Source organism: Tetrao urogallus (genome assembly GCF_951394365.1).
Source record: "Tetrao urogallus genome assembly, chromosome: 2".
Classification (NCBI taxonomy): Eukaryota; Metazoa; Chordata; class Aves; order Galliformes; family Phasianidae; genus Tetrao; species Tetrao urogallus.
In genome coordinates, this window is record NC_136814.1 from 108321058 (window position 1) to 108339476 (window position 18419).

An 18419-nucleotide genomic window follows, 5' to 3' on the forward strand; every position below is an offset into this window, starting at 1 on the left:
GTGACCAGATTGCTCAAACTGCTTTTTTTAATAAAAACACACAAGGATTTCAATATCTTTTCCTCTTTCTTTCTGTATATGACTTCCATCTTCCTTTTTCCATATCTGTTCAGAACTAAATTCCCAGTGCTTTAGCTAATTAACCAAAAACCTTTAAAAATCATCAGTGTATTCAACTTAGGGCTAAAAATGTTATGTACAGTCAATAAATACTTTTTACTGTCTTTTAAAACTTTTCTGCTTGCTGCCCTGATAAAGCCTAGCTCCGTGATTCTAATTCTGCCTGATACCACGTTTCTTCATTTCACTTGCATTTGTTAAAGGATTTCTGGAGTACAAATAGGAGCACATGCTACAGAAGCATGTTTGGATACTTCAGAGCACATTAACTGCTTGCTATCTTTTGTTTCCACCGTGTTCAAGGAAACAGGATTTGGCGGGCATATTTCTTAGTTAAACAGGATTACATTCAAGAAACAGAAGAGTTTCTTCTCCTGATAGAAACAGATCTGCAGGAGTCCAGCTTACTGACTAACTGGTCAGGCTAGAGCAGCCTTCTGCTCTACATGTGCTGTCTCTGGATGTGATTTCCTCTCTGAATTAACTCCATAGTTCCCACCGAATTTGGCCTTCTGGGAGCTCATTATTCTGCAGATGAGGCTGGGACATTTCCTTGCTGAGCCAGTGAATCCACAGCTCTCACAGCCCCTCAATTACTCTGAGAAACTATTATAGGTCATGCTTTGGGGATTAAAACAGACTTTTGTTATGGAAGACTAGATAGTAATTCCTATAACAAGAGCAGAGGTAAACACATAGAGGTTATTCCAGCTTTTCTTGCTGCAGGACAGCTCCACCTCTCCCAGAGGAACGTGATGCTGACTGCAGTGTGGATAGGAACTCGAGCTTGTTGGACCTCAGTTCTTTAATTCAATGTGGCAATGCTTACATTCCCAACATCAGTCTGCATGAGCCACAAATCCAGGCAAATGGGGAATTTGCTGTTTTCCATCCAGAGGAAGCCAGGATGGGAAGGAGCTCTCCTGCCTTTCTGCCAGCCTCCTTCTCACTGCATATGCCCAGAAATGGTAGAAGTTCTCAGACAATTGCCTGCTTTAGGCCGGGATTTTTTTACATTCAGATTCAGCAGATACCTTCATTGCAGCATGCTAAGTGGCAACAATCCCATTCTGAATTTCTTTCTTTGATTTTCTGAAGTTCTTCATTTAATTTTAGTTAATGACTGAGTATATGCTCGTTTCTTACCGGTTATAATGATGTGGAAACAAATAGTGCCTCTTTTCAGCTGGTCACTGCCACTCCCATTGAGTATAGGGTGGCAGAGCAATCACTGGAGAAATGTATGGTTCCTTTCCCAGGAATGTGATACCTAGAACTGCCAGACCAGAGAGCATCAGGGAAACCTCTGCTATAGAGCACAGTAGGATGCAGAGAGGAATTACGTTCCTCTCTACCAGTTCACATGGATTCATCAATAACAAGTAGGTTTGACCACTATCATCATCCAGCCCTTGTCCCACCTCTTTCTGCCACCGTCACTTGACATTTCTTCCCTTTTGTCTTTACCCAGAGCCAGCATTGCAATCCAAACAGAGCAGCTTTAGTTTGCAAAGTCTGTTTGCCAGTGATAAATGGCGCACATGATGGATGGTTGTGGTATTGAAGATGATGGAGGTGAACAGCAGGGTGCTACATGGATTTCTGCTAGCAGCAACATTATTTCATACTTTTATTAATGGTCTGGAAGGAGGTGTAACCAAGTACATTAACCAAATCTGCACACAACACTGTGCTGGAAAGAACTGTAAACCAAGTGAAGACAGAGAAATAACACTAATGGAACCAGAGGTTAGAAATATGAGCAGGAAAGAGAATGAGATTCTGTCTGGAAAAGGGCAAACTAGTAAATCTGGGAATAATAATCCAAAACACAGATATTTAATATGAGAGTGAGAGAGCTGAAACAACATTAATGTTCTAAAAGAGCTAGTAATGATTGGTTATGGGTGACTAGGCAATGGTTGTACAGTGGAAAATGGTGGAAAAAAAGCAAATATGGTTTCTAGACTAAAGGTATTTTGCCCTGGAACAAGATCTTGTCCCTCCTTGAGGGTATGACTTTACGCAGTACTTTGAGTCCATACCTTCAAGCTCCATCTGTGACTAGAGCCAAACAAATAGTAAAATGTCTTTAGAGCTGGCTCTTCATTGAAATACAGATCTGGAGGGCTTCTACTGGACCATCGAGCCCTGTTTCTGCTACAGACTGGCATCAGTCCATGTCATTCCCCTGCCCTCCTGGCTCACCCCTGTACACCCTGAATCATAGAATCATGGAATCTTAGACCTGCTGGGGTAGGAAGGGACCTTGGATCACCAAATTCCAAACCCTTTGCCACAGGGAGGATTGCCAGCCACTAGATCAAGTACTAGATCAGGCTGCCCAGGGCCCCATGCAACCTGACCTTAAACACCTCCTATCACCCTGCTAGGACTGCAAACCAAAGACTATCTTGAGGTCTGGTGATGTCAACATCAAGAGCAGAAAGACACTAAAGAATGCAGAATTTAATCCCAACGAAACATGTGAATGGATAAGGAAATGAGGACTGAAATTTTGAAGTTGCCAATAAGAAGATGAATGTTTAGAGGGACCATTACTTCTCACTCAGTGCAATTAAGTTGTAGGTATCATTTACTGGCACTTGTAACGTTTGTTGAAATTAATTCTGTGGCATAATTTGAATTAAATTTTTCTGGTTTTATTGCCACTATTTATTTATTTTTACATAATGATTATTAAGGAAGAATAAGAGGAAGGGTACATTTGGCTTACAACAGCTCTAACACGCCCTCATAAAGCTCCTCACCAACCTGAGAACTGAGGAAAGAATTAGAAAACAGACCCATTTAATTAAACAGAACCCAAGTCTAGGTTGACTCAAAGGGACAAAAGAGCCACGCTGCGGCGTATCTCCAAACACACCGATACGTGTTCACCAACTGAACAAAAAGCCCTTTAAGTGCTGTGAACCGCTAAGCGCCCTGCGCAGCTGCAGAAGCTGGAGAATTGCTCCAACATCGTATGAGGAAAAATAAATCCTTCTAACCCCAAGTATGCATCATCCACTTAGTCAGAGAGTGGAAACACAGCTACCTCTGGGGTGGAACAGGGCAGCCACCCCATCTGCAATGTGAGCTCTCCAGGCCAGAGCTTTTCATTGCTCTGCTCACAAAGCCATTATGAAAAATGTTTGGTCGTAAGGAGCTGTGTTTGTGTCAAAGGGCAATGGCTTGTATGGAAAACCTTAGAATCATAGAATCCCAGCATGGCCTGGGTTGCAAAGGCCCACAGCGCTCCTCCAGTCCCAACCCCCTGCTGTGTGCAGGTCGCCAACCAGCAGCCCAGGCTGCCCAGAGCCACATCCAGCCTGGCCTTGAATGCCTGCAGGGATGGGGCATCCACAGCCTCCTTGGGCAACCTGTGCCAGTGCCTCACCACCCTCTGGGGGAAAAACTTCCTCCTCATATCCAAGCTAAACCTCCCCCATCTCACTTTAAACCCATTCCCCTTGTCCCATCACCATCCACCCTCACAAACAGCCGTTCCCCTTCCTCATATGCACCCTTAGCTAGAATGTTTTCCTTCAGTTAAACCTCTTTATTCCTAGAAGTTCTCTGATGCCGAAATTGAACACAGCTAGTGATGGTGACCAGGTGGAAGAGCGGTGTTTTGTAGCTGAGAATTTGCTCTATCCAATAGTGTGATAATGTCCTATGTTTCTGCTGTGGTTTCCACAGCAATAAAGAGGAGGCATTATTTTCAGAGCAACCTCCCTATGTGATGCATGGTGCTGTGGTTGGGGTGCTGATCCTGGCCAGCCCCAGGAACATGAGAACCCCAGTGAGGTCAGCTCTGCAGCTCAGGCTGCAGCCTATGGGAACTGAAGGCAATCCGTACCTCCGCGAGTTCTCAGAGCATTGCAGAACTGCTAAGTGCAGCTAATTACTCCTGGGAGCCTGCATTCTCAGGATCAAGGCCTAGCATCGTAGCTACTGGGCATTCCTCCTTATTTGTATTCTTATTAAAAGCAATGCTTTTATTGAAGCAGCATTTTGGCACCTGTCTCCCATGAGCTGACTGCAGTACAGTCCTGTATGGGGAAAAAGCCTGGCTGTTCTGGCAGATCACCAGTATGGCACACTGGGGACCAGTATGCTGCACTGCATTTGCTTTTCCCTATAGGGGTATCCTAGAGGAAAAAAAAAAGAAAGAGAAAATCCCAGCCCCAAGCTTCTGAATGAATGCTAATGTAGAAAGTGAAACTGAGGCACATAGAGTTGGTGCTGCTTGCAGAATGTGAAAACTACACAAAAGCAGGCACTTTTTTCCATTGTTTCTTTCGGAAAGGTGTGCTGGACCCTCAAGGTGTCTATTTCTCCCAACTTGCTGTAAGCCTGAACTTGCTGTAAGCCTGTAAGCCAGACATGGGCAGCTACAGATCTCTGCTTTTCATCCCATTCATCTCACTGCCTATCAGAAATGTCATGACCAGATAGCAGCAGACAGCAAAGCTCTCAGACCAGCCATAGAGAGGCCATGATAGGACCTGAGAGGGTTATCAGAGGTCTCAGGTGGGCTGAGAGCATTAGAATCAGATGCCTCTCATTGATGAGAAAAAGAAGTGATAGAAAGTGACAGAAAAGGGAAAGGTCAGGTACTTTTCTAATGCTGGAGAACTGGAGGGTGAAAGTAACTTCCAAACCCCCTGCAGAGGAGCCCAGCATCCCTGGGCTGATGGCCAGAAGCCCGCATAGGGCATAGAGCTCATTCCACCTATCTTCAGGGATTTGGGTCTGAATGCAGTGCCTGTTCTCCCTCAATAGCAGAACAAGAACCACAGAATCATAGAATGGCCTGGGATGAAAAGGACCACAACGCTCACCCAGTTTCAACCCCCTGCTATGTCCAGGGTCACCAACCAGCAGCCCAGGCTGCCCAGAGGAGAACTACTTGTTCTGATACACTTTAGCTGCTAACTCTAAAATAGGTGTAGCTTGGCAATGGGAAAATTCTGTCCTAAATCAGTGACCATTATCTACGTGACACTGCAGAGTAAGAGCAGAATTCGGCCCCACTCTGAAGCACAGCAAGTCCTTATCCTGAGGACCACCGAAATACCCATTTTTTCAAAGCAGGACTTACTTTTCCCCTGGGTTCCCAGATGTGCTGAGCTGCTTAGCATCACGACACGTATGCAGCCCACACCCAGGTCACGCAGGTTGGAGGAAGCCAGCACTGATTTTCTACTGCCCCCAACAGCTACAGGGAAAAATCGCATCTGCGTCGGCAGCAGCAGGCAGAAAGCTCGGCAGGCAGTGGTCTGCTGGATGGGGATTTCACTGGCGCTCTGTGACCCGCTACTCGAGCTTGAGACGGATCAGACTGTGGGAGCCCGTGCAACACCGATGCTGTAAACTCGTGTGTTCTTTCTAAAATTTCCCTTCCACCGCCCGGTTGGATTGCTAAGCACGGAGGAGCCACCTCTCGCTTCCTGCAGAGCCGGCTGTGCAGGGAAGGACGTTTGTAGCTTGCCATGAAAGCAGCAGACAGACAGCTGGGGAACATCCACATCTGGGCGTGCTGGTGTTTTATTGCATCTCGTGTGCCGTATAAATTCCATATGCAGTCAAAACCGTTTTGGACTTGGTGCCACCTCCGAGCCAATAGCTTAATTAGGAGTGTTTTGTTTGGTTGTTTTCCTGAAGGAAAGCTGCAGTCCAAGTGCATTATTCTGGGTTTACACATCGCTGTGCTCTTAATATCAAAGCTTTCGTTTGGCTGCAGGCTCACTTCCCTGTGGGGGAGGGGTTGCTCTGTGTCTGGAGTGGGTTACACAATATTTCTCCAACAGAAAAGCAAATAGCCTGAGTTGGAGACTGTTGTGATAAAGCACGAGAGGATGTCTAAAGCAAGTCTGTGTGCTGAAGGGAGCCTACAGTCATGTAGACTCATACACTCATACAGATTGCAGCCTGATGGCCGAGTCCTGTACGCCTGTTAGGGCAAGAAACAGGAAGTCAGGTAAGGCAGAAATATTTGCAAGATGCCCACTTACGGTTATAAAATGGCCACTTTGATGATGCAGTTTTCGGTGGTTGGATTTCAATGGCCGCAGCTTTGGGTTAATTGCATGCCTCCGAGTAGCACTGAGCTGCTTGTCAGACTTGCAGAAGTCTCTGACCAGAAATGATGGCAACCTGAGGAAATGACACCAATACAAATGAATAAAAAATGATCTTTTTTGTTGTCCAGGCTGGAGGTGATAGAGGTTGTTTGGCTCTGTACTGGTTGCATCAAACTGAGTCATAAGCACAGCCTGTCCCAGACTCTGCTCACTACATCATCCTCTGTGAAACTGAAGGTAACCACCAGGAGAAGGTTCCTGAATGTGGTTAGATGGTAGAATAGGTGTTTTGTTGTTTGTTTGTTTGTTTCAAAAGAAATAACAGTCCATCTGCAGAGGCATCCCCTCCTTGTTTCTCCCCTTACACACATGAGTTACTCCTGGTTATTAATGTCACGTTGCTAATGTTAATTGGAGATACAGTAAATATTGTTAGAAAGGATTATTTTCATGAAACAGAACAATCAAAATTAAACATCGTAAGTGATGGGAGACATTTTTCCCTTTTCTTGTACTCAGTGATCACCACTGTAAGAATCCTATACCCATATGCATCTTTGCCTGTGTTCAGTACAACAGAAATTGGATCCAAAAAAGTCTTTCAAAATAAGGAAACATCCTTCACTGAAACAGCAACAAAAAGAAGTCAGTGCTGAGAAATTTCAAAACCTCCCTCCTGGACTGAAAGCCTAAATGGTAAATTTCAGACCAGGACCCTTCTTTTCCACTTCTTTTCTTCTTTATTTTATTTTCTCATTTCTGTCTGCCACACGCATTTTCTCCACCATGCATTTACAACCTTCTTCACCAGAATGCAAAATTTGACAAGCAGTTTCCTGTAGGGACATAGCAGTGCAGGATGGAAGCCTTGGAACTGTGTGGTCTTCAAGGAGCAGTCATGGACTGCAGTAAAGCTATATCCAATACTACAGCATCTACTGATGGATGACATAAAACAATTTTGTTACTTAGAGAGACACGTTGATTGACTTTGTGTTGGGCATGAATGGAGAAAGGCATCTAGACTGTCTTAAATCCGTTTATTTTTGGAATTCCCAGGTCAATCAAACACGCACCGTAATAATAGTAAGGTTAATCTGATCTCTACTCATTCAACAGTGAAAAGCAGAGATGTGGATCCGATTATGTAAATACTGTAAAATCAGTTTGCGTTTCTCTCTTTCCACATCTCCCTGGTACAGCTCTGGTTCTGCACGCTTGACGCAGTCCTTTCGGTCTGAATGATTTAATTCCGGGTCCAAAACCATTCAAGATTTGTTTGAACAAGAAAATCTTGTTTTCTTTGGAGCATTTCTAGTAGGCATAATTACAGTGTTGCAAACGCGATGCTCTGCTTAAGGAGCTGTCAGCATTTCCATATTAATCCCCCATTTTCAGGGGTTAACAAAATTGCCAGAAAAAAAAAAAATAGAGAAGAAAAAAAAAGTGGAAAAGAAGGATCCATTAGGCCCGAGTCTCTGAAACTTACTGTTTAGGTTTTTAATCCAGGAGGGAGGTTTTGAAATCAAATTGTGCAAAATTAATTTGCACTGTAGGCTTGCAAAATGGTTCATGTCACTTTTTTTCATGTTTTTTTAAATTAAAAAAAAAACAAAAAACAAGCCCACAATAAAGCTCACTTATTTTGCTTGCTTCTACTCTACACTGCTCTTCAAAGTTAATGGCATTTCCATACAATACCCCCAATGTAATATGCCTCAGAGGCAGCATAGATTGAATAAGTGACTTGGAGCCAGGGACTCCCAAGTTTATAATTTAGTCGCTGACTCACTGTGTGGCCTCAGGCAAACCACGTAACTCCTATGTCCTCATCTATGGTATGGTCTCAATTTTCCATTGTGTTGCACAACATGTAAGGCGCTCTGCTCGCGTTCAACAGAAGCTTAACCCGATGCTGCGTGGGTTACTGAATCCTTGTAGAGGATTTGAGCCTTGCACAGCTCCTGTTTTCCGGGTTTTGTCTGTTCAGTTTGATCTGTAGGAGTTCAGTCTTCACTGAGATGGCCCAGGTGGGCTCCTGGTGGAAACAGCTGCATCTCCACGGCCGTCTGTCACAATGCTGGCACGAAATACTTTCGTTCCATAACCTGTGTAGAAAACTGGGAAGTTGTTTTGGCTGAAGGTAGGCTGCTATGCACTGGACCCGATGGAAACTCAATAGATGTTGATTGTTTCTGTACATGTTGAGCTTCCTTCAGTTGTTTCTGTGTTTCTGCCTTGTCCCTTCATGTCTGAGATCTTCCTCTACCACAATGCCCACATATCTTTGCATGCAGTGGAGAAACTCCTGTTATATCTTATTTGTTTCACATGGAGAGCACAACATGGACATTGGATGACTGACAGAGAGCTTTTCCTGGGAAACAGCTACACTTAAGTAGTGTATCTTTCAGCATTTAGCCGGGGCTGGGAAGAGCCCCTTTGCAGCAGGTGCTGGCCTAGTGTGCACTGCTGTGAATGACATCATGTTTGTGGGATCACAAGAATAGGAATATAAAATTAGAAGCAATGACCATTTTGGTCACTGCTGTCAGTCATCCGTATTGCAGGCAAATGTAGTGGTGGTAAGTTCCATTGTGGCTGCAGAAAGGCACAACACAACCCCTCTCCCAATGTTAGAGCCGTCTACAGTCTTCAATAAAAGCCCAAGCATTGTAGCTAGGATGTTCAATGGGCTGGCAGCACCCTGGGCCAAGAACAGGGCAGGCTCAGTGAGACTGGGCAGACCCAGACAGGCAGCAGGTCACGGGCAGCCTTCCCTCCTCCTAAGGGGCATTTATTCAGCCACAGATGATCACACGACACAGTGTGGCTTCAGATACGTCTCTGTTTTTCTTCACCCCATGCCTACACAAGCTGCCAAGATCTGGTCATTTGTTTGGCCTCATGGAAACATTTGTCTTTTAGAACATCCTGCAGCATGAGCCCTGCAGGTTGATGGCACAGTTTGTAAAATCCATGTATTTTATTTTTTTTTCTTTCTTGATTCTGCTACTTAATAACTACACACTCTGTAATGTCCTCACACTGTTTCTCTTGCTGTGCACATGTGGTCCCAGTTTCCTACCTGTGGAATGGGAATGGTAGAATATGACATCTTCTAGGACATATAGGATTATAAAAAGTGGCAAACTGCACCATGATCCAGTGTTCCTAACCACTAAACAGAATGCTTTTAAGTCTCTGAGAAGACTTGTCACTAGAACAAAGATCTGGATTTGTGTCTTTAAACATTCATTTCCATCCTTAATTTGTTTCTCAAACTAGAGTGATAGAAACTTTAATAGAATAGGAAGCTTGCAGGAAAATCTTTTACTGTGAGTGTGGGAAAAATGTGAAATATCTCACTTGATTGGGCTATTTCAGTTCTAAGTTGCATTTTCAGAAGTTGCTTGTTCACCTTATGCAATTTGGTTTCTTGTGGCTATTTTGTATTGCTGGTTAGACTGGCTTTCATGGTGTGAATCTGTTGTCACACAACTGGCCTAGAGCTACCAGCACGGATATGCAACACTGGTTAATGCAGATTCACATCAAGATGGCTTGAGCTATAATAAATTTTATTTGTCTGGAGCTGACCTGAGAAATTTTGAGATTCTATTGATCCAAAGTTAAATTCATTCCATCAGTTTCTCTTAAAGAAAAAAATGAAAGTATCATAGAATCATAAAATCACAGAATAGTTTGGATTGCAAGGGACCTAACCCATGGAGATCGTGAAGCTCCAACCCCCCTGTGCCATGCAGGGCCACCAACCTCCCCATTTCACAGCACCCCAGGCTGCCCAGGGCCCCATCCAACCTGGCCTTGAACACCTCCAGGGATGGACGGGGCATCACAGCCTCTCTGGGCAGCTGTTCCAGCACCTCACCACTCTCACAGCACACAACTTCCCCCTGACATCCAACCTCCAGCTGCCCTCCCTCAACTCCAAACCATTTCCCCTTGTCCTGCTGCCATCTCCCCTTTCCAAGAGCTGACTCCCCTCCTGTCTGCAGGCTCCCTTTAGGTGCTGAAGGCTGCACTGAGGTCACCCCGCAACCTTCTCTTCTCCAGGCAAAGTATCTCAACAAGATCAAGTTTTTTCTAGGAAGAACAGTTTCTGGAGAAAGCAAATCTGGTAGTTAACACCCTGCCCCATATACACACAAATCCATACAAAACAAAACAAAACAAAACAAAACAAAACAAAACAAAACAAAACAAAACAAGAAGACAACAACAACAAACCAAAGGGAATTTTTTGAGCAGCTCTACTTGCTTGTCCTCCTGATATGATATAAATGTCATGGAGCTATGCTGCTATGCCAAAAAGGATGACATTTTTATCCACGGGAAACAGTGAAGTTTTAATTCAGCTTTACACTGACGAAAAGATTTCTCTTCTGCCAACTAGTAGATATTAGCCAGCTTGCCAGCTAGTCTAAAAAGGTGTGAGACAAGTCTCATAAAATTAGGATGTATTACCAGAATCAGAGTGGGTGATTACTCTCAGAAGTAATACCTAAAAGACAGGAGATTGGTGAAAACAAATCTTGTCCTCCTTTTTTGCAGGAAAACATGTTAAACTGACACTTTGCACCAGATTTTACAGTGGCTTATGGGATTTGCAAGGCCAACTGCTAGTAGTACTTGGTAAAGTAGTACAGCTTCAGACCTCTGGAGAGAAAACTAGCAGGGAAGAGCAGGCACAGCTGTTCAAGAATGGCTCTGTGCAGTGGGGTGGGTAAGTGGTGGTGTGGTTTGATTTCCAAAGGCAGTGGTAGAAGAAGGGGGCTGGGAAGTTTTGCAATTTCGTTCATCATTTGTTTGGACTTTCCAGTACCTGAAGGGGCCTACAGGAAAGCTGGAATGGGACTTTTTAGAAGGGCATGTAGCAACAGGATGAGAGGAAATGGTTTTGTACTGGAAGAGGGCAGATTTAGACTAGATACTAGGAAGAAATTCTTTACTGTGAGGGCGGTGATGCACTGGTACAGGTTGCCCAGTGAGGCTGCGGATGCCCCCTGCCTGGAAGCACTCAAGGGCAGGCTGGATGGGGCTGTGAGCAGCCTGGGCTATGGGAGGTGTCCCTGCCTACAGCAGAGGGTTGGAACTGGGTGATCTCAAAGGTCCCTTCCAACCCAACCATTCTATGTTTCCGTCATTCTGTGATGGAAGAGAAAGACTTTACTCGTACATTTAAAACATGGATGTAAGCATACAAGAGCTGAATGCCTATTAAGTTCAGATATTGACTTTCTGAAGCATCAGCTAGCAGACCTGATTCTCAGAGAAGTGACTTCAAGATTTCTGTAACACTGCAAGGTTTTCTTTGAAGACCTCTGCAGTCCGTCCTGGACGGACTGTTTAAGCTGGGTATTTTTTACTTTTTGCCAAAAGCATTTCCAAAGAGGATCCTAACCCTTTCCCTATAGCTGTTCTTGCACTTAATTAAATTCCAAGCATCTTCTCTAATGGAGAGATGGAGCCACCTACGTCCCATTGCTGCCAGCTCATGGGTACCAGCTGGCAGATGATGATGGAGCAAATGATTTTTCACCACAACTGCTCTTGCAGTTGTGCTTTTGTATTATGTTTGAGTTCCTCCAACTCCAGTGACAGCAAGGAACAGGAGCACTGCTGGACCGAAGCTGCACTCAGTGCTGTATGGGTGTCGCCAAGCCACCTGGCCTGCTAGGAAAAAGAAGACTTTCTCTTTAATAACAGATGGTGGTAGTGAGACATGAAAATTAGGACATATTTTCATTTGATATTGGAATATCATGAGCATCAGTTATTTTGGGAAGGAGTCCAAAGAATACTTGGAGAGAGTCTAAAACTGCAGATGAATCCACAGGTTTATTTTATTGGGTGATTTCAGTTCTGCCAAATATTTGTAGTGTAAAGAAATCATAAAAATTGCTGGTGGTCCTCGCCTGGCGGGTACTTCTCACATATTTGAGACAGTTGTACGAACTGTGACAAGAATGTTTGATCTATTAGCTTAAAAACAAATTAGAGTCTTCAAGAGAAATAAATGAAGTATAGATGGTAGAAATACATTTCTCTTATCTTATGGAGACCAGGAATTTTTGCCCCCAGGCTTTATTTGCATTTAATTATCGCAGTTTGGATTTCCTCTACGGCATGCATGGAGGTTTAGTCTGTCTCTTTCCATCCTCTGTTCTGAAATAACATTAGTACCTGTTAATGATTATCATTGTCAATTATGTATTCTGGTTACATGCACATTATAAGAACTATCAGTTTGTTTTAATAAATCTTCAAAAGGCAGCCTAAACCTGTGCCTTATCTTCTTTCTGCTTTGTAATTTGTTTTTTTATGGTTATGATATGTGAAAGACACTGCTTTCTCCCAGGGACTCCGTATGGATATCTACTCAGCACTTCAGGACTGAGATGATAGGCAGAAAGGACTTGATTTAACACAGCTTGCCAGATGAACCAAGAAGGCTGAGTATCCCAAAGATACACAGAGAAAGAAGTGAGGGATACAAGTCTAAAAATTCAAAAGATGGTCAGTTGTGTAGAGGAGAGAAAGCCTAAATGCACAGTGAGCCTACGGATGGTTTAGCGTAAAGCCTACTAGGTTGCTGAGTAGTTGATGCTCACTCTTTAGCTTTTTTTTGTGTGTGTGTATGTGTATCATTAAAATTATTGTTTACTAAGATAACAATTTCACTGTAGTCCTGACCTGGCAAAGGACTGATTGTCCAACTTCCCGTTAGCTGCAAGGAACAAGGGTAGTTCCGTAAAGAAAGCTTTCGCTGCATATTTAAAGAGAATTTTGTTTTGAGGAGTTGTGCGAATTTGATGTTTATGCCATTTGCACATGCAAATTTTCGGGATGATTTTCATTCACTGGACAGGCACTGAAATGTCCGCTCCAAAAGGAACACTTTAACCAAGCATTCTTTATGTGGTCTTCAATTAATAAACAGGAATACGCCTTTCTAGCCCTGTGGGTAATGATTTTTCTGTTTGCTGTTACTGTACGTAACCTAAATGAATGGGACATTTATATACTGTCCTTTCATCTGAGATATCAAAGCACTTTATAAATATGGGCCAATTGGTCTGATGTGCAACCACTGAATTGTGGCATTCTCGAGGGTGGCATGCGGTTGACATTTTGGCTGGGAAAGCATATTTGAAAATCAGGAACTGTTGGTTTTCTCAGTTGGGATAGGCTTGGAGGTGGGGTGAGACTATGTGAATTCATCTCTAACACATACCTGCTCCAACGCTGGGAAGCAACACCACTACCTCCTTTCCAGCTAAGTAAAGTATGGGCTTTGGCTAAGGACATGACCAAAGCATCTTCCATCACTGTATCACTAATTTTAATCCAGGCCAAGACAGTGGCTCTCAAAAATTATTACCATATGGCAAGCTGGTGAATTGCCACAAGAAAATGTGCTTGGTGGTCCCAGATTAGTTTTGTATGGACAGGTGTCTACACCACAAAACCACCGTCATAACTGCTATAACTACTGAGTTTCAGAAGGGAGGTCCAGGACTGAGCAGGCATTGGTAGTACAAGTGATGCTTCTAGAGGTGGGATCCTGAGGCCAGAGAGATGAAGCTGTTTCCTCCTGTTGAAGTATTTCTTGGCATGTGTGTCCACTTCAGTTTCCTGAGCTGTCAGCTAGCTTGTATGGTGCTCTCCGTTGTTACTGTGGCACCTTCATGCAGAAGACTTATCTCTCCCCTGCTCTTACTCAAACAATGGTCACAAAAAATGTCAGTGTGAAGTGTGTATCGAAGGTATTAAGTTCAGACCACACAAGTGGTCTTTAACTTCTTCAGTATGACTTGGAAAACCCTCCACGAGTGCAGGACAGGGAGAACCTTCTAGGTTACTGATCCCAACCTCCTACTATTGCAGGCTTCCACTTTGCCTAATCCTTTGGAAAATCTGACTCATCTCTAATACTGTGGACAATCAACAGAAAGTTTGTAAGCCTTCCATTTACAAAATCTGTTTTGCACTTCACTTATGTTTCATTCGAAACTTGTAATGAGTTTTGCAACCATGGAGTTAAAAACTGCCATACTGGAGGGACAGAAGAATTAATGTCTTCTGGAGGGACAACTTGGGTGACTACAAAACCACACCTTATAATCACTGAAGCATACCGCAGCTCAAGATTTTCTACCTGTCAGCTTTACCATTTCTCTCAGAAGGAATAGCTCCTATTTCTCATGTGAAATAAAACTAGCTCTATATATCATAATTAAGAATATTTGAGGTGGGCAAGAAACTCTGTTGTAAGGAGGGCGAACCACCAGCAGGAGATCATAGTATTTTATCTACAGAAGATACAGCCAAATTGTCAAAGAAAGAAGAGCTTACTGCATTTCCACACCATGAGAAAAATCAATCTAAATTCATCATCAAAATCAGGAAAACATAGATTCCTTCCACAGGAACAACGAATCTTGGGAAAACTACTGTGTTGTATATGCCAGGAGAAAGGTTTATTCACATCTCTAAGTCAAATTCTACTCTAAATCCCATGATTGACTTTGACCTCTTTGATTTGCTAGCACATTTTTAAGACTTGTAAGTGTGCAGTGGATGGACAGGAGTATGGCCTGGAGGTTGTTTGCTTGTGAGCAGACCATGGTGTAGTTGTCAGGAATATCAACAGCATTAAGAGAAAAAAGTAGCCCCCACAAGCTTAAAGTACCACTGCTTTGACATTACTTACTGATGTCAGGAGTACAGGTCCACCTTTGCTCAATGTATCATGCAGGGATTTCTTAAAATGTGTTACGCCGGGCTGATCTCACTTCTAATGCATGGTGGATGAGATCTGTCTTTCTATAGGTTTTACCAGGCGTTTATGTTGAATTGGGTTTGCTAAATGAGTCCAATTCAGCACTGGAAGAGGGAATGCACACAGTCCTTATTTCTTGTGCAGATGTTACACTGGCAAAAGTTATTAAAACTGTGCTTCAGACTTGTCTTCAAAGCATTTGGAGCTGGTAGTACCTGGAAGAAAGTGAAATCCGGGATAAAGTAAAGCAGAGGCCAAACACGGACATGTTGAAAAGGATCAGCCCCAGCGGTTTGCAACATTTGGAGTAAACAGCTGGGACATTTGGATGATTTTGTTTGCTTCTATTGGGAAGAAAGGAAGAAAAAAGAAAGTGGGACTTGCTGTATAGTATGTTTTCTCGGCCTGTGGTTAGAATGGCTCATTTCACACAGTGTCTCTGCTACACATGTAATAAAAACTGTGAATTCAAACAAAATATCAAGTGAGGATCTGCCATGCCTAACAGACTACTTCCCTCCTGTGCTGCTGTAGTCCTCTAAGATAGGTGCAGTTGCTTTCTGGTGGTTCTCCATCCAACTTTGTGCAGCTTTATTTACCGCTTCCAAAATCCTATAGTCTCCCAGCTATGTGTTTAAACACTTTACTGAATTTGGGTCTTGGAGAGCAAGGATAAATAGCAAATGTGGGGTTGTCTCTTGACCCAAATTTCAAACATCATGAAGATTGCAGTACTTAGATTTCATTATAAATGACAAAATTCAGGATAATGACAATGTTGGTGTGCACGTCTTGGCTGACTCACAGCACTGCTCCACATTTGGATTTTTGATGCAAGCCCCATCTCTAATTATAATGTCACAAGGACTGGCTGGGTGCTGTGCCTCTTTTTGACATTGTATGCAATGCTGAAAGTATTAGCTATAGTGTGAGCTATCCAGGTATGATTTAGGGGTTTTGTAGTCATTTCTGAAGGTGCATTCTCTTTCACAATGGTCAGAGAGATCAAGCAACAATGTTTTCTCTAAACATTCTCCCTATCTCTATGCCAGTATAGTCGTTGTCTATAGCACCAGATGGATAGATGGATACAGGGTTTTTAATTTTTCCTTTTTCTTTGGAAGACTTCATTGTCTCCCTTTTAAGCTGGGGTCCAGGTCGACCTCTCTTGCTGACTCATTTATGGACTTTGGGAGCAGTCCTGCATCGCTGCTTTGCCCTCCTGTCTCTCTTCACATTCCCAATGCCCTCCAGGCTCCCTCTGACCCTGCTCTCTGAATATTCCTGGGCAGCACAGACTACCCAGCTGGTTGTGTTCTTGGCTTCCTCACTGAAGACAAAATGCTGTCTTTTCACATCTCATTTTGTTTCCATAAAGTTAATCAAGCAGCCCTTCTTTTACAGGGCAGCTGACCCTTTGGTCTTCCCTCCTTCTGGGAATCCTGAAGATTCCTGAAGCTGTCAGAACTCCCCTCCCTCCCTTCTTTAGGTCCTGTGCAGCAATGAGAAGCTTCTTGACTTATAGAGGAACTGTCCTAACAGGATGCATGTCTTCTGCCCTTATAAAGCTTCCTCTTTCCATTAAAAGACATCATTGGAGATACTGGTGATAGAGGTGATCCAAGACATGAGAGTGGTTCCGAACACAATCAAACCATGGGGTTACTTAAAGTCAGGAGCCAGAGCCTGATAGGTGCTCTTTGGCTCAAGCTGCTCTTCTTTTTGCATGGTGCTGCATAAGGAGCATCCCTGCCCTGGTGGGAGAGCTGCTGCCACTGCTACGAAGCCGAGTGGTGAAGGCTTTTCATCCAAACCAGCAAAGCTGAAGGCAAACTGGAATCTGGTGGCATGAGTAATTGTGACCTCCTGCCCAGCCACATAAAGCCACACAAAGCAAAATCTCCATGCATTCATTGTACTGGAGGAAAAACCAAAAATCTCCTTCTTTGGCCTTAGCCTGCCTGCATCTTTGCTACGCACAGCACGTCAAACAGCAGCTTCTCATTTCATCAATTGACAAACACCATCCCCAAAACATTTCCAGGCACAGTCATTTTCTTTTCTCAGGTTTACTCAGAGGTTCTTACTGAGGTTTGCATTTTTCCACGCATGTGCTGAGAATAAACCTGCCCTTATGATCTCATGTCTCGTGCTGTGAGAAGTTTTGATCATGTAATTCATAAGCAACTTCATTTTCGGAGCCTTTTTCTGCAGCCATCCTGTCTCTGGATACTCGCTCCTCCCTTTGCAGCAAACTGCCCTATTTACCAAATACCGCAGGACTTTCTGAACTGCAGCATTTCATTCCACGTCTTAAAGAGATTTTTCTCATTTAAAAATAATTTTACTGTGGTTTTACAGTCAGCGTGGCTCCCCCGAGAAAAACAAAGCAAAAAACCCTGCAGGCCTATTCCTCCTCCATCTCCCATGCTTATACTGGTGTAACGGCACTGGGGCAGACGGAATCATTCCTTTTTCACACCGGTGTATCTGAGGCTGAGCTCTGTAGGGTGGTACATACTCAACACCTTCAAAGAACCACAGAGGGGGAGTGGGCCAGAAAGGTCTCTCCATCTATCAAACACAATCACAAAATGCTCCTTCACCTTCCATCTCTCAAACAGAAGAACACAGGCATCTGCCAGCAGGATGCAACCACCTTGGTGTGAAATCTAGCAATACTTTTGACACTGAGAACTGAGGCAGAAAGAGCACAACAGAGCCCTTCAGGAACGTAAGCAAGAAATACAGTGTCCAGATGAAATTAGTGTTACTATTTGCCTCGTGGAAAGGCTTGGGAAGTCCAGCCAAATGCAGGGCTCCAGTCTCAGAGCTTGCAGCCCAGTGACAAACAGCAACCAGAGCGTGGGGCCAGCACAAACGGAGCCAGGCAGAGCTAAAATATCCCTGCTGGAGCACAGTCCCATGGGGCCACTGTTATGTCTTACCAGAAACAAAGAGACGAGCACATTTCCAGTCTCAAAGGCTTCTCTGTCCCATTAAGGAAAACTCCAGACTACAATTAGAAAAAAAACAAGAAAAAGAGACGCAGCCCCAGTGCGCCAGTTTGCATCCAAAAGGCAGCCTAAAAAAAGAGGGCACGCTCCCAGGAGAAGAATGTGAGCACCCTTTGGGGCTCGGGGCTCTGGTTACCTTCCTCAGGAGAGTGGGAGTGTGTCCCCATTGGGACTATCCCACACCAACGGCTGGAGCCCCCGGGTAAATATTGACACAGCAGCAGCTGAATCACTGCTTCCTGCCCTGCCGAGGTGTCTCTTCCACCCAGCATGCAGCCAAGCCCACCCTGCACAGCCCAAAATATCAGATGGGAGTTGGCACCAAGGGATGCAAGGGACAAGAACGCCTCTGTTTGTGTAGGGCTGACGTGTCTGTTTGCTCTGTGA